This window comes from Lathamus discolor, chromosome 16 (genome assembly GCF_037157495.1).
Source record: "Lathamus discolor isolate bLatDis1 chromosome 16, bLatDis1.hap1, whole genome shotgun sequence".
In the NCBI taxonomy this organism is placed as follows: domain Eukaryota; kingdom Metazoa; phylum Chordata; class Aves; order Psittaciformes; family Psittacidae; genus Lathamus; species Lathamus discolor.
This window is the reverse complement of record NC_088899.1, coordinates 8,566,034-8,580,100: the sequence shown is the minus strand read 5'-3', so window position 1 is coordinate 8,580,100 and position 14,067 is coordinate 8,566,034. Positions and strand designations below refer to the sequence as shown.

The following is a 14,067-nucleotide window of genomic DNA, read 5'->3' as shown; positions in this document are numbered from 1 at the left end:
TCCCAGAGTGGTTTGTGTTGGAAGGGAACTCAAAGCTCATCCACCTCCAACTGCTGCAAGGGGCAGGGACCCCTTCCCCTGGAGCAGCTTGCTCCAAGCCCCTGTGTCCAACCTGGCCTTGAGCACTGCCAGGGATGGGGCAGCCACAGCTTCTCTGGGCACCCTGTGCCAGCGGCTCAGCACCCTCACAGGGAAGAGCTTCTGCCTAAGCGCTCATCTCAGTCTCCCCTCGGGCAGCTTTAATCCTGAGTCTCCATATCATAATACTGCACAGACCTATGAAATTAAACCATTGGGAACCCTTTCCATGTTCAGTAGAAGTCAAAAAGGCCACAGGTATGATTAGCTTAATATTGTGCTTTGAATCCAAGCAGCTGAGAAGCACACTCTAGAGCACTCTGCTCTCTCGCTGAGCCTTTAGCATCCACATGACTTAGCTTTCTCTGCTGCTTGTGCTGATAAATGAAGTGGAGGAAATCTCAGGAACAGCTTTCAGTTATGGAAGAGTTGATATAAATAATCAGTTTCTGTATATGTGCCATCAACTGGATAAGGTAAAACCTCATCTCGAAGGAATAGGTTGAACCTGCAATTCTAGTGGTCAAATACCTGACAGAATGTAACAAGCACCACTGAAGATTAAGTATTACTTGAACTGGATGCTCATTTTATGAGAATTTATGGTCTGTATCTTTATAAAGAGCCAGTTAAAGCAGGGAAGGATGAGATTTTAATCAGGCCAGAGAGTTACATTTTTATTGCAGGAGTGATACAGACAATTATCTACATGGAATACGGTGTTACACGTGGCAATTTGGTGTGAGCTTAAACCTGATATCCTGACTTTGCTCATGCCCTGATTTCTTGGTGTTGTTTTTGTGTTGCTGAAGTCCAGTGGCTGGGGTCACCAACCAGGCACTGATCTTTCTGTAGGTGTTTACAAGTATGATTTACATGACACTAACTTCACCAGACTTCTCAATCTTGTAGTTAAAGGTTTGGAGAGGGCATAAGGCATAGGTTGTTTTTTTTTGGGGAGGGGGGGGATTTTGGTTTGGTAGCTCATTCTTTTTTGGATCCCCAAGCAAAATGAACCAGAACAGTAGCTCTGGCTCTTCTATTGAGTTTGCACAGACTAATCTGAGACTTGAAGAGTTTGGAGTGTCCTGTGTGCAGGTTTCCACAACATGGGCACAGAAGTTGGTCCTGAGGATGTGATAGACTTCAATCTGAAGGATCTTGCTGCTTGCTTTGGTGCCTGCAGCCTGATTGCTGGAGGTTGGTGCTGTGAGTTTGATCCACAGCTGGGCCCATTAGTGGCTTTTAGAGTGGGGAGATGCCTCAGGTGTAGTCAGTTGCTTGTGAGAGCTCCTCAGGCAGTGCAATCTGGTTTGCAGAGTGTGGAGGAGGTCAGGTAAAACTGTTCTGGGTTCTTGGCTTGTTGTTCTTGTGGGTCTGAGGGTGCTGAGTCACCTGCAGGGCTGGGGTGTAGTGGGAGTATGTCTTGGGAGGCTACAAAGAACACCAGCAGAGATTGTGGTGACTTGCCAGAGGGTATGGAAGCACCTCTGTGCCTATATCTGTGAGGCTGGCTTGGCCATGTGGATCCAGCTGGCCTGCATTCCCTTGGGCTGAGCTGCCTGCAGCCTTCCTTTGGCTCTTCCCAGAACTGAGGGTGGCTGTGCAGTCTAAAAAGCCCCAGGCGTGGTGGGCAGCAGTTTGTGGCATGCTTCAGTTTCCCAGTAGGTGTTTTTACTGCTTATCCCACTGAAGTAACACGGCTGCCCACTGGTTTTAGTTTGCTGTAAACCTGGTCCTAAATCCACCCAGGCAGAAATGGATTTAGGTTGAGTACTTGTGCTGTGCTTCTTCCCCACCCACATTGCTAAAAGAAACAGCAGCAGAACTAACCCCCATTTTTCTTGAATTTCACTGTGCGATCTCTTGTGGCCACAATTGCATTTTATAGGGTGAGGAAGTGTGTGGAGAGAGCGCAGGGAAACCACAATTGGTGAATGCTCCTAACGTGTTCCTGATGGGTGGCATTAGGAAGGTTACTGCCGGGTGATGTCACTCCTCAAATGCTCCGCTTCATTTGGACTTTCCTTTGGGTTTGAGCCTGTTTCCAGTTGGGTGGTGGCTTTGCGTGGGCCTGGCTTTATGTAGCACAGTTACTCCTGGGCAAACCTGCTCATGGCTCTTTCCCAGTCCCAGGGAAGCACGGTCTTGCTGACTGCAAACCCTTTTCCGTTGTATTTACTTTGGCAATCCTGACTCAGAGTTGCTGGTTTGCAGATAGACTTCCTTTATGTTTTACTTAAGCAGACAGGTTATATAAAAATCAAAGAAGCTGATGTTTTCTTAAGCAACTCCCTGGGAAGTTCAGTCAGCCCAGGGCTGATGATGGCTTTTATGCTTCTGGTGGAAGTCTGACTCACAGAATGTAATGGTGGAATTCTTTGTCTAGCTTTATCATTCTTAATCTTGAAGTGAAAACATGGTGTAAAAGGAGTAAGAAGACTTAATGGAGAAGTCCTTCCTGTTGCAAGTATATGACTGGAGAAGCAGGAGAGCTTACTTTTGATTTTCACTGCCCCATCTCATTTTGGTGAAGCAGAAAATAGCTGAACTCTGTAGTACCAAGAGTTGTACTGTCAGTCCCTTAGATATCAATATTCTAGCTCTTCAAGTTAGATGAAGAAGAGGTGGTTAGTTAAAGGTAGTTAATGCTACTTACAAAAGCAGCAATAGTGAAATCCCAGACACCTGATTTGTGTGTGCTGGATTTAGCCCATAGCCAGGCAGTGCTATTCTCCTGTGTCACTTGAAGGCTGTGTTATGGCCTCTTTTGTCTTGGGCACTTAGTTGACACTGTTGACATCTTTACCTTGCCTTTGTCCTTCTCTGTAGTTTGTGATGGAGGTGCTGTTCACAGTCCTTGCCCTGCAAAGAGTTGTGAATATGGTGTAGAAAGGGGCAGTGAGTAAATCACTGACAGTGCTGGGTGGTTTGGGTTTCCAGCCCAAACGGCCAGTGCAGTGTTAATGTTTGATGCCTCTGCAGGTATTGAGTCTGAGGATCTCAGACAGTGTCCAGATTCACACACTGGAAACAAGGACTATGAAAAACTTGCTGGCTCCATTCTCAGTGGGCTCAACCATGGGCAGAGATCAGGTAGGCTACCAACGGGGATGGATTTTATTGCCTAGAAGGCACAAGTTTTTGTGCTACAAAGCAGGAGGCTCTGCTCATAAGTGCACAGAATCGCTTCCATTCTTCACAGTCTGTCAGTCATTGTGGCAGCCTGGAGCAGCTCTAAGTGAGCATCCATTGTTAATTACTTTCTCATCAATTTCCAACGAGAATGGCAAAGATCTTCACTAAGTTAATTGCATGATAGATGAGGGGCGCTCTGAACCACGGACTGTTTCCCTGTTGAAAAGCTTTAGGGTTGTTTTTTTTTCCCCTCCTTTTTACTTAAAAATCAGTTTCAAAAAGCCAAATTAAAAGAAGCTTAAAGAAAAAAATAGGTAAATCCCAAAGAAATTCCAATTGGAATTACTCCAGTGTCCTAAGTGCACTATTGTAGTTCTGCTTTCATAATGTGAGACGTTTTAATTTCTATCTCTCAAGAGGCATCAGCTTAAATCTGCTCTCAATACTTCTTATTTGGTGTAAGTTTATCATTTTAACAGCCTATTGGAGCATGCAGCAAAGGATTTTGGCTGGGGAGGAAACATGGAAATAGAGGACTACATCAGGCTTTCTGTATTCAGCATACACAGCATTGATGCAGGTTTGCAACAGCTTTCATGAACTGATGAATTTGGAGAGCATTTCCATGCCTGTTGGTACGAATATTGTTTCAAAAGTATTATTTGTGTTGCAATTCCTGTCTTCAGGTCAGGGCTGGGAATTCTCTCATCCCTTCTGCCGTGTTTCAGTGTTATTGTGTTATGCTCAGAACAATATCCAGACTGAATGAGAGCATATTGCTTTTCTGCATGGATTCAAGGTCAGCAGAGGGATAGCTCTGTGACTGCAGTGCAAGAGTCTTTCCTTTTGGCTTTCCTCATTGACCTTGAACAAGTTACTTGAGAACAGAAAGGCAGCATTATTTTCAGACTTGGTGGGGAGCACATTGATGGCTGGGAAGTGCTCAGGCTCTGCAGAAGTGTGTGACATGCTATCTGGACTTTCTAGCTCTGTGTTGTTAGGGAATACAGCACTTAAGCACCACTTGAAAACTGAGGAGTAAATGGGAAGAGTTTCTCATATGCCCAAGAGTGTCATCTCACAATAGCTCTGTCTGTGAGTTTGTGTCCATGCCCTCGACATATCTGAGCCCTGTTTTAACTGCAAAGGAATGCTGAAGTACTGGTGAACCAAGCTTGCTAAATCCAGGGCTGGGCCAAGCATAGAAATCAGGGGAGTGGAAGAGAAAACAGTATTAAAATAGTGCTCCACAGGGAACCAGGTCACAAGCTGTAGTAGCTTACTACTCTATGGAGGACTGCTGTACTCCATGACAGAGATTCCTGTTGGGAGAATGGGTGTTTCTATGGTGAATCTGAAAAATGGGCAGGAGATCTGGAGAATGATAGGCAGAATGTATGACATACATCAGATTCCAAAGACCGAATGATGAGATTGGATTATGTTCATTGTCCAGCTACAACCTGGGACTCTCACATGCATCTTCCTGAATTATATGCATGTGAGGAAAGATCATTTCAGTGCTGAATCTGTGGCCTTGCAGCCCTGATAATACTGATAGCAGGGTCTCTCTGAAAATGTGCAATCGTAGGTGGGCTTTATATGTGGGAGTCTAAAGCCCTGTTCTACACCAGCACCTTGTTGTCTTTGCCTTCCTGCATGTCTTTGCCAGCTTTATGTATTACACAGAACCTCTGCTCTGTCACCACATTGTATGTTTGTGACCATAGACACCCCAAAGACCAGGTATACCAAGGACGATGCTGACAGCTTGGCTGCTGACAAGGACCTCTTTAATCCTCTGTGCATTGCCACCCTACCTCTTTCTTGTACAATGCGGTTCCCACTGCCTCAAGCACTATCTGTGAGGCCTGATTATTCCTGCTTTTACCATCATCCCAGTAAATATTGTCTGAAGGCAAGGTATGTATTACTGATGTGCTGGTTTACAGCACAGCGCACTGCTCTTTATTGCAGGGTCATGCAAAGTCCAGGACCATGACCTTTGGGAAGCTCTCACTCTCCCCTAAGGAATTCACAAGTAAATCACTGACTTTTCTTGCTGATTATTGCAGTTAAGCAGTGAGGAACAAGTCTTCTCCCTATTCTTTTCTATACAGTGTTCTATCTGCTGAAGTATCAGGTACCTGATGGTGACTGTCTCTTGAGCTGCATGTCCCAAAAGTTAGATTCTATTTAAAAACTTGATCCTGGAGGCTTCCTTTTCCTTCAAACCTGTCTTGGAGCAAATGTCAAGTTATTTCAAGTTTGATTTACAAAAGTCATGATTCATGCCAGCTACAAGATCCCCCTTATGCCCTCCGTTCCCTGTGATATCTGTGCCTTGCTAAAAATACACCTTCTAAAGTCAAGGAGGTGAATAAGACTTTTACCTCTCCGAAACAAAACTTAGTGTCAAGAGTCCTCATGCAGGAGCAGATTGAAAAAGCTGAACTAAATGATTGTGGTAGGGAAGTTTCTGTCCCTCCTGGAGGTAAGACTCTGGTGTCATAATCTCTAACTAGATATAGCTCAAAGCAAATGCTAGCCCTGCTCACAGATGCTCTCACTCATGACTTGTTTCTAAGAATGCGCCTCTTGTTAAAAGAGCTAAATCGGTCTGAAAACAAGTTTTACAGCTCAGTCCCAGCACAGAGATGGCTGGAGATACTTGCTCTTGTTTACCTGTTAAGCACTGTGTAACTACGTCAGTTCTTCAATGAGTTTTCTCTACCAACCAATGATGGCTTGAAGAGATAAGTGCTTTCTTTACAGCCCCTGACCTACACAAGTAAACAAGAAGCTGGTTATCACTGGTATGGAAACAGGACCTGGCCTGTTACAGCACAGTCATGTTACAGCCAGATCTGCAGTTCTTGGGCTGGAAGAATAATATGCCTAAAAGGGTGGGTGGGTGGACAGAGGGAGAGTGTGTTCGCTTGTTCATGCCCACCTCAGGAGTAAGGTTCTGATAAGCTTCTAGTGCTAATGGTGTTTGCTGTAACTAAAAGATCTTTCATTATGTTCATGATACATGAAAGCTACAAAGAGGGCTGTGATGCTGAGTGATGTGTGCAAGAAGCTGAGTGATTGTACTTTACACCTTTTAGTATTTCTATTTGTGTATGTAGATCTTTAGTGTCTCTTTCCTCTAAAGTAAAAGTTGTAGCTGATACCAATAGCCAGTTCTGTCTCTAATGTGTTTTGTAGTATGAACTTGTGTTTCTGTAGATGGCAGGTGATGCTCCATGCAAGCAGTGTGTCAGGGATTGAGGGCTTCACGCATTGTGTTTATTCCTTAGGCTTCTGGTACCCTTCATCGGAGCTAATTCCCATTTTTCCACAGCAGGACCCCCTTTATCCACTCTGGCTTAGACCCCAGTGTCTATTTAGCAGAAGGTGGACTGTGTGCTGAAGCACCTTGCTGAGCACTCGGACCTCAGGGCTCACTCCTGCTCTCCTCTAGGGAGTTAGGAAGGCTCAGGAGTGTCACTTCCACTTGGGAGGCAGTGTTTCCTCCCATAGCCCATGCATCTTGCATCCGTGCAGCAGGAGGTGGGGCATGTTGTAGAGGAGAGGTTGCTCTCTCTTTGATGTTCACATGGCTCTTGCTCCACCCCTTCCCCATTGTTCTGCCAGCACTTAACAGGGCTTCTTTCTGGTTCTGCGTTGGAGGCCTCTGCCTTTCCTGGGAGGTGCAGAGTCCTGTGGTCATATTTATATGCAGGAAGAAAGACAAGCCTGTTCCCTTGGACAAAGCTGGCATTGTGCTGCATGCTCAAATAGAGGCTTGTCAAGGGCTCCGTGCTCTAAACATCCCTTAGGCAGTGCCTGCTCGCAAACCCCAGGCAGCTGAACAAAGTGAGTGCCACTTGCACGAGGGTTCTTTTGTTTCCAGGGGAAGGAGAAGGCAGTCTGTAAGCAGAGTTTAATGCACTCTGCTACCTGGTGGAGTTGGTGTTCCTAAAGAGTGCTGGAAGAGCACTAAGGCCTAGAGGAGGATGCGAGAGGAAGCAATTGTTCAGAAAGAACAAAGGCAATAAAGGAATGCTGCCCAGCTGATAGAGGCTCTGGACAAAACCAGGCGGGGGGCCTTAAAGGCTATTCATGCATGAAGTTGTAAGAGTTTTGTTCCATTCCCTGAGCTTCCTGCCTGTGTCATTGCCCGAAGTATCTCCTTGGTACACTCTTGGGGTTGCAGAACTGCCTTGTAATTGGCACAGGCCAGCTATCAGAGGTGTTTCTCTCAAAGAACAGGCAGGCCCACCAGTTTTCATCCGTTAGTGCAAACTGTGCAGTATGAACATACCCTGCTACATACTTTGGAGGAACAAATCAAACCTTCTTGGCGTAGGCTACCTGGAAGGAAGCAGTGCAGTATGGCCCTTCCCTTGAATGCCCATTTGTGTCTATTTGCCGTATAACAGTTGTTGTATATGCGAAAGCTGTTTCTGAAAGCTCAGATTTCTATGTTTCTACAGGTTGTTTTTATCCTTTTCAACCATTAGGAACTGGTCAGTTAGACTGAAGACTTCCAGTCTTGTTTTGAGAGGGTTTTGATGGGGGGGTACTCCTGATGGCTGTAAAGGTTTTGGTGCCAGACTTAGTTCAGAAAGTTCTGGAGTACCTTTCATCACCACCGAGTAAGACAAATCCTGTGCGTCATGTTCTGGACCTCACTTCCTTGATACAGTGCTCCTTGTCAAAGCTTTGACATGCTCTGAGGAGACGTCTCCTTCTGCAGCAGCTTCCTGGGGTAGTAAGTGGTGTGTGAATGACACCTTGTGGCGCATGGCATAATCGCCACATCTGCAGGATAAAGGCCGAGCCATTTCATAGCTCTCTAAGTGAGCACCCGTCAGCCTGATGTGTTCATCCTAAAATCCCACTGCCTCTTTGCTCCCTGAAGGCCAAAGCAGAAGAAGCTGTTGGAGTTTGGCCAGTGCAGGAGTCATTAAGCAAAGCAAATCCCATCTTTGCCTCTGGAATGTGATGGGTACCACTCCAGAGCTGATTCCTTACACCTTGTCGCACCTCAGAGCACTGAAATGGCAAGACACAAAGTATTAGCACCAGAAAGAACCCCATCTCCAGGTTACATTTTTAGAATAGCTCAAGGATCAGCTCAGCAGCATTACCTGACATTTTAATTGGCTTGGTTGTGAATAATTATGTATTCCATAGATGGAAAATAATGGGGGTTACTTTATTTTTCATTACAGAAGATTTCCTCCTTCTACAAAGCAATTTCAGTAAGAAAATGTATTTCTGATTAAGAGAGGGTGCTGAATAGAATCTTATTATCTGTCCTGATGATGAGAAAGGCTTTCTGTTGAAGGAGGGAAGGGAAAATTCTTAACATTGCATTTAATTTTAGTTTGCAACCTATATATAAAGAAAATCGTCTACTTCATGCAAAATTCTCAGCTGGAAAAATATAACAAAGACAACAAGTGGGGAGACAATATTTGGAAATCTAATTCAAAGCATATGCTGCCCTCAGATAACACAGAGAGAGCTAATCTGGCTCTATAGGTAAATATCCTTTCAGGAGACTCAGAGCTGAACAGTGATTAAGATGAACCAAGTGTGTAATTTCATGAGTTATCCACATTCCCACTTCAGATTCAGCAGGGAGAGTGCTTTATCTAATGCCAAACTGTCTGAACCGCTCTCTAATGGAACCTTAATTATCCCCAGTGTTGATTTTTAAGGGAAAGTTGAATTCTCAGTAACACTGTTGGCTTGAAAGCTTCTAGATCTTGGTAGAGCTCTTAAAGTGGAGCTGGTAACAGTGATAACCAAGCATACCTTGGGTGAATGTGGGGTTTAGTTTATGAGTTGGTGTTCTGTGATGTTCAAACTGAAATAGGGCAAGTTCAGGTTGGATATAAGGAAGAAGTTCTTTACTGTTAGGGTGCTGAGGCACTGGAATGGGTTGCCCAGGGAGGTTGTGAATGCTCCATCCCTGGCAGTGTTCAAGGCCAGGTTGGACAGAGCCTTGGGTGAGATGGTTTAGTGTGAGGTGTCCCTGCCCATGGCAAGGGGGTTGGAACTGAATCATCTTAAGGTCCTTTCCAACCCAAGCCATTCTATGATGTGAATATCAGCTCTACCAGGACTGAAGGTCATTTAAACACAGTAAATATAAGTTACTGAAGAGTTGAACTGAATTTTTAGTCAGCAGAGAACAGGGATGTAAGCAAATCAATAGATGTGATGTGAAAGGCATCAGATTTAAAGTGCAAAAAAATAAGTGCTTTTGGATGAAAGTATCTTCCCTGAATGTGCTTTTCTGTGGAAAATAGGATTTTTCTAAGCAAAAGGAGAGTAGATTGGGTCTGAGCATCATGAAGCTTGTGTTGTCCTGACAGTGCTCTGCTGCAAAGGGATGTGTGAGATGGGATGACAGAAATAGCACTTTGCTAATGGAGATGTGGTCATTGGAATGGTCTGGGCAATCTGGAGCATGAATGTTCTATCTGAAGGGCTCCCATGCCTTCAAATACAGGATAGTGTCAGCATTGCCAGTCCCAAATGCCTACAACCACAGAGTTGCTCACTGCCTAGTTTTCATAGATGGCTGCTACCTGCTCCACACTAAAATGAAGCAGAATTCCTCCAATAAAGGTTTAGGATCCAATTTGCGTGTGTGTAATAGGAATTGAGCACTCCAGTGCTACATGCTGAGATCCTAGGACACCCAAAACTGTCACAGAAATGGAAAGAGTGCCCTGAAGTGATTGCTTCAGGCTGGGGGAAGGCTTTGAGACATTCAAAGCCAAGCACTAGCTATTCAGGAGTTGATTACTGTGAAGGAAAACACATAAACTCAATCATCTGCATACTGTAGCTCTTCCTCGGTACCGCTGCCCTTAAAATTGATTCTCTGTATACAGGGTTTGTGGCAATTACACTTTTATAAGGGAGTAAATGTTTAATATCGCTGTTTAATAGTGCATGGTAAAACCCGCTTTAAGAGCCTGAGTGTCCCTGCTGCTACTTCACTTTCCAGCATTGATGAACATAGAGGGGATTGAGTGATCAAGTGAAGATGGAAGAGTAAGGACACCCTTTACTGCATGTGTGTTTATGCGGAGCAGGAAGCAGAAATTCATTGGTCTGCCTTGTAGCAAGACAGACAGATCTGTTTTGGAGCTGGTCTTGCCCTGAATTTAGCAGCTAATTCATCTTCCTTAGAGAATGCAGTTGCAATCTTGAAAGGCGAAACACTGAACGGATAGGAAAGTCTTTGACCTACAGACCTGGTCCACAGTTGTCAGGATGGAGTCTTGGCAATGGGTTAGAAAGTGTGGTTATTTGCTACTTGGAGAATTCAGTAACACAGAAAACACTTCAGCTAGCAGCCTAAGCGTAAAAACTTGGGGAAGGCATCTTGTTGGGTCTGTGCCCAAACAGCAGCTCTTGCAGCTATGGTTTTCCCCTGCCACAGCTGGGGAGTCTCCTTTGAAGCATGAGAGGATGCTCAGGCCATGAGCAGACTGTGCCTGAGATGGTGAATGAGGAGATTCCAGTGGCTGCACTGGAACAGGTTGGCACATCCATGTCTTCAGATTTACGGATAGTGAATCCAAATGTCTTTTCACAATCAATATACTCTATATTTTTTTCTTCCCCCCCCCCCCCCCCCCCCCCCCCATTTTCCTGTCTTTGGGAAGACCATCTCTAGGGCAGCAGGTCCCATCTGTCCTGAGACTGGAGGAAGAGGATTGTGAACTTCTCCAAAGTATTTTTCAGTTGTGTGCCAAAATACCCTTTACAGGTATGGTGCTCTGTTTCCATGGCAGTGCTGGGGTTGGTAGGCTACATTTATGATAGAATGCCAGAACTTATGGGACAGGGAAGCCTTTGTTATCTTCTTATTAAACAGCAATATTAGTCCTTTGAATTGTATTTCCACTTTCAGGAAGTATCAGAACTGATTTTGGAAGGAATGCAGTTCTAACCTTAAGTAGCTGGGGGACTTTCTCATAAAGTATTTTTCATTTTAGTGCGATGTAATGTATAAATCTGCTCAGAAAAGGGAAAAATACAGCACCATTCATTTAGATACTACAAAACATGCTTCTGAAGATCCCATTTCACATGTTTCCTTTACCCCATGGACACTGTTCTTTCACTCTGGAAGTAATCCTCGTGCTGAAGAGGATAGCAGTTAGAGTTGAATGATAATGATAAAGCTGATGTGGAAGGAGGGGATCCCTAAAAGTCAAGCTAATGATCAGGTGAGAGGATTAACACCTCTTCCCAAGTAACCTCCAGTAGTCTGTTGGGAGGCTGTAATAGCCTGGGGCTTGTAGCTCGGAGAGTGGCTCACTTAGGCAGCATACAGTACAATTAACTGCCTGCAATTAGTGTGAGTGCTTTAATTACTGTGTTTACATTTTGCAGGCTCTCTGCTCTGAGCAGACAAAGCTTCCTCTGCATATAAAGCTGGGCACAAACATCTTGCTTTTCACTCCTGTTTCCCTACCATATGCTAATTTGAAGAGGTGAGATTGAGTATGGACAAATGATTAACTCAAACAACATAATATAAAGCAGCAGAGTTTGGATGGTTGTTTTGGTCTGCCTTTTGCCTTTGCACTTGATGGAAATGGATGTTTGCTAATCACTTCTCATTCCAACTGCAAACATGCACAAAATGGACTTGAAAACCTCTTAAAAGCCTATTTTGTCTGGAGTTGCTTTCTTTTCCCTAAACACTTTGGTTGAACAGGGATCTTTGCTGTTGCAGGAGGGTGTTTTTTACCCCTATCCCAAGTGGCTGCTGTCTAAAGCTTGTTTGTGAGGTGCTTCAGAAGTTAATACCACAATATCCTCAGCTCCTTTGTGGTGTCAGATCTGGCTTTTGAAAATCCACAACTCCCACACTGTGTAAGTCAATGTGTAAGAAGAATGAAGCCTACTCTCTTAGCTTTCATATCTACTCAGCCCACCTCATTTAAAAGGAAAGAAGATTCTCTGCTCGTTTAGTTACGCTATTTGTTTGCTATCTTAATCTCTTTCACGCAAACTGACTGCTTTTGGAAAGCAGCATTTGTTTAAACTCGCACGATTGAGTTCAGCTTTGTGTGGAGTGAGAATCCTCACACGTTGCTTTTCTGGTTCCCTCTACTTCTGTATATTACATGATATAATATGCTCAAAAAAGGTTTTAGTGCTGTGTTGCCAGTATAAGAAGCAGGAAGTCAGTGACGGGAAATCAATGAGTGTTATTGTCTGTGCTTTGCCTTAGAGAGCAGATGTGCAAACAAATATGAAAACCAGGGGGGAAAAGTCAGACATCAAGGCCAGCTCTCTTGCTTCAGCTTGATGTTAAGGATGCTTGCAGGTGGGTGGGCAAGCTAAGTACAGACAGCGTAACACCAGCACATCTTGTCGGAGATGGTCTTCTGTTTGTTCAGAGGTTCTCCAAATCACAGCTCAAGGATATTTATGGCTAGGATCATTTGAAGGCCTGTTTCTGCGGTACTTCATACTTTTTGCATGTATCTTGTAATCTTGCCAAATTCCCACCAAAACCAGGACAAAACCCAGTTTCATTAAGACCTGTCATCTTACTCGTTCAACCTCTTCCTCCTGTTACCTCTTCTCGCTGCTGAAGTTTGTAATAGGGCTGGAAAGTCTAAATCAGAGGAGAACATAATGGTGAGCTAGTCTGGTGTCTTTTAAACAGCAAGCCCTAACCCTGAACTAGTGATACCCACTTAACCTTCTACTTGCATTAGTTCTTCCTGGAAGCCACCCAGCCTTGATTCTAAAGATTTCAAATGGGGGAATCCCCGATGTTCTTTGGTAAACTGCTCCCATGCTTTAATTTCTCTTGTGGTGACTTCTGTAATGCTTTTGGACTTGCAGACCACCTTCAAATTAAAGCAAGATGAAGAATGATCTGTTTAAGTGATGCCTTTTGTGTATCATCCCAGTGCCCTTGGCAATAGGATCTACCACCAGGCAAATATTTACTTTACAAATTGGGTTGAACAGGATGGAGAGAATGAAGCATTTAGTGCTCTAATCGAGTAAATGATCAGATTATGTGAGTAAATCTATGTGGGAGAGGTTACTTATCTGTTTGCCTTATCTTAATGCATGCTCAAAAATAGGAAGGTAATGATAAGGATGGCTCACGAATAGAGGGAGAAGGCTGAAGGGGCAGAAGTCAGAGGACAGAGGGCTGAAAGTGAAGCAGCTTATAAGTGAATATCCCAAGGCTCAAGGATTTAAGTCAGAATTCTGCTGGTATAACAGGGGGCTCAGATGCTGAAGGTTTGCATGCTGCAGGGTAGGTGTAGCAGGATGCCTTAGGTCTCTGTTGCCCCTGTGGTGTATGAGACTGCATGTCCCAAAACAGCTAATACTCTCTTTATATCAAGCCCTTTTTAGACTTGGCAAGTTGACTGACATGATAAAGTAAGTCTGAAAATACAGCTTAGGGTTTCCTCTACTGTAACAGCATCATAGAGAGCAGAAAATACATTACCTTACTTACACTGTTCTCTTCTTGGGTGATGTTATCTATTTTAAAGGTATTCGTACGTCACTGGGTATTAATGAGCCTGGAGAGAGGATGCAAAAATAGAATGTGGTAGAAAGACGTGTGAATATGCAAGTTGATTCCATGGGCTGTGTTTTATGACTTGATTAGCTGGTAGTTGATTAGTGAGCTCTGGGATAGTCTGCAATCTTGCTGCTCTCCTGGTTTTCCTAAATACCCTAAGTAGCAGATGAGCCATTTATCCTTGGGCAGGAAGAGGCTAGATATTTTTAAGCCATAGGTTCCCTCTTTGGCTATTCTTCGCACTGGACAGGTATTTATATGTACAG

At 44.2% G+C, this 14,067-nt stretch overlaps 1 long non-coding RNA gene across 1 annotated transcript; it reads left to right on the top strand.

Moving 5' to 3' along the window:
• The first annotated feature begins 1,365 nt into the window (after window positions 1-1,365).
• Window positions 1,366-13,077, top strand: LOC136022851 (uncharacterized). The gene is made up of 4 exons (XR_010616348.1): window positions 1,366-1,414; window positions 3,064-3,174; window positions 10,896-10,999; window positions 11,629-13,077. It is a non-coding gene; the product is annotated as an uncharacterized LOC136022851 (long non-coding RNA).
• The last annotated feature ends 990 nt before the right edge of the window (window positions 13,078-14,067 follow it).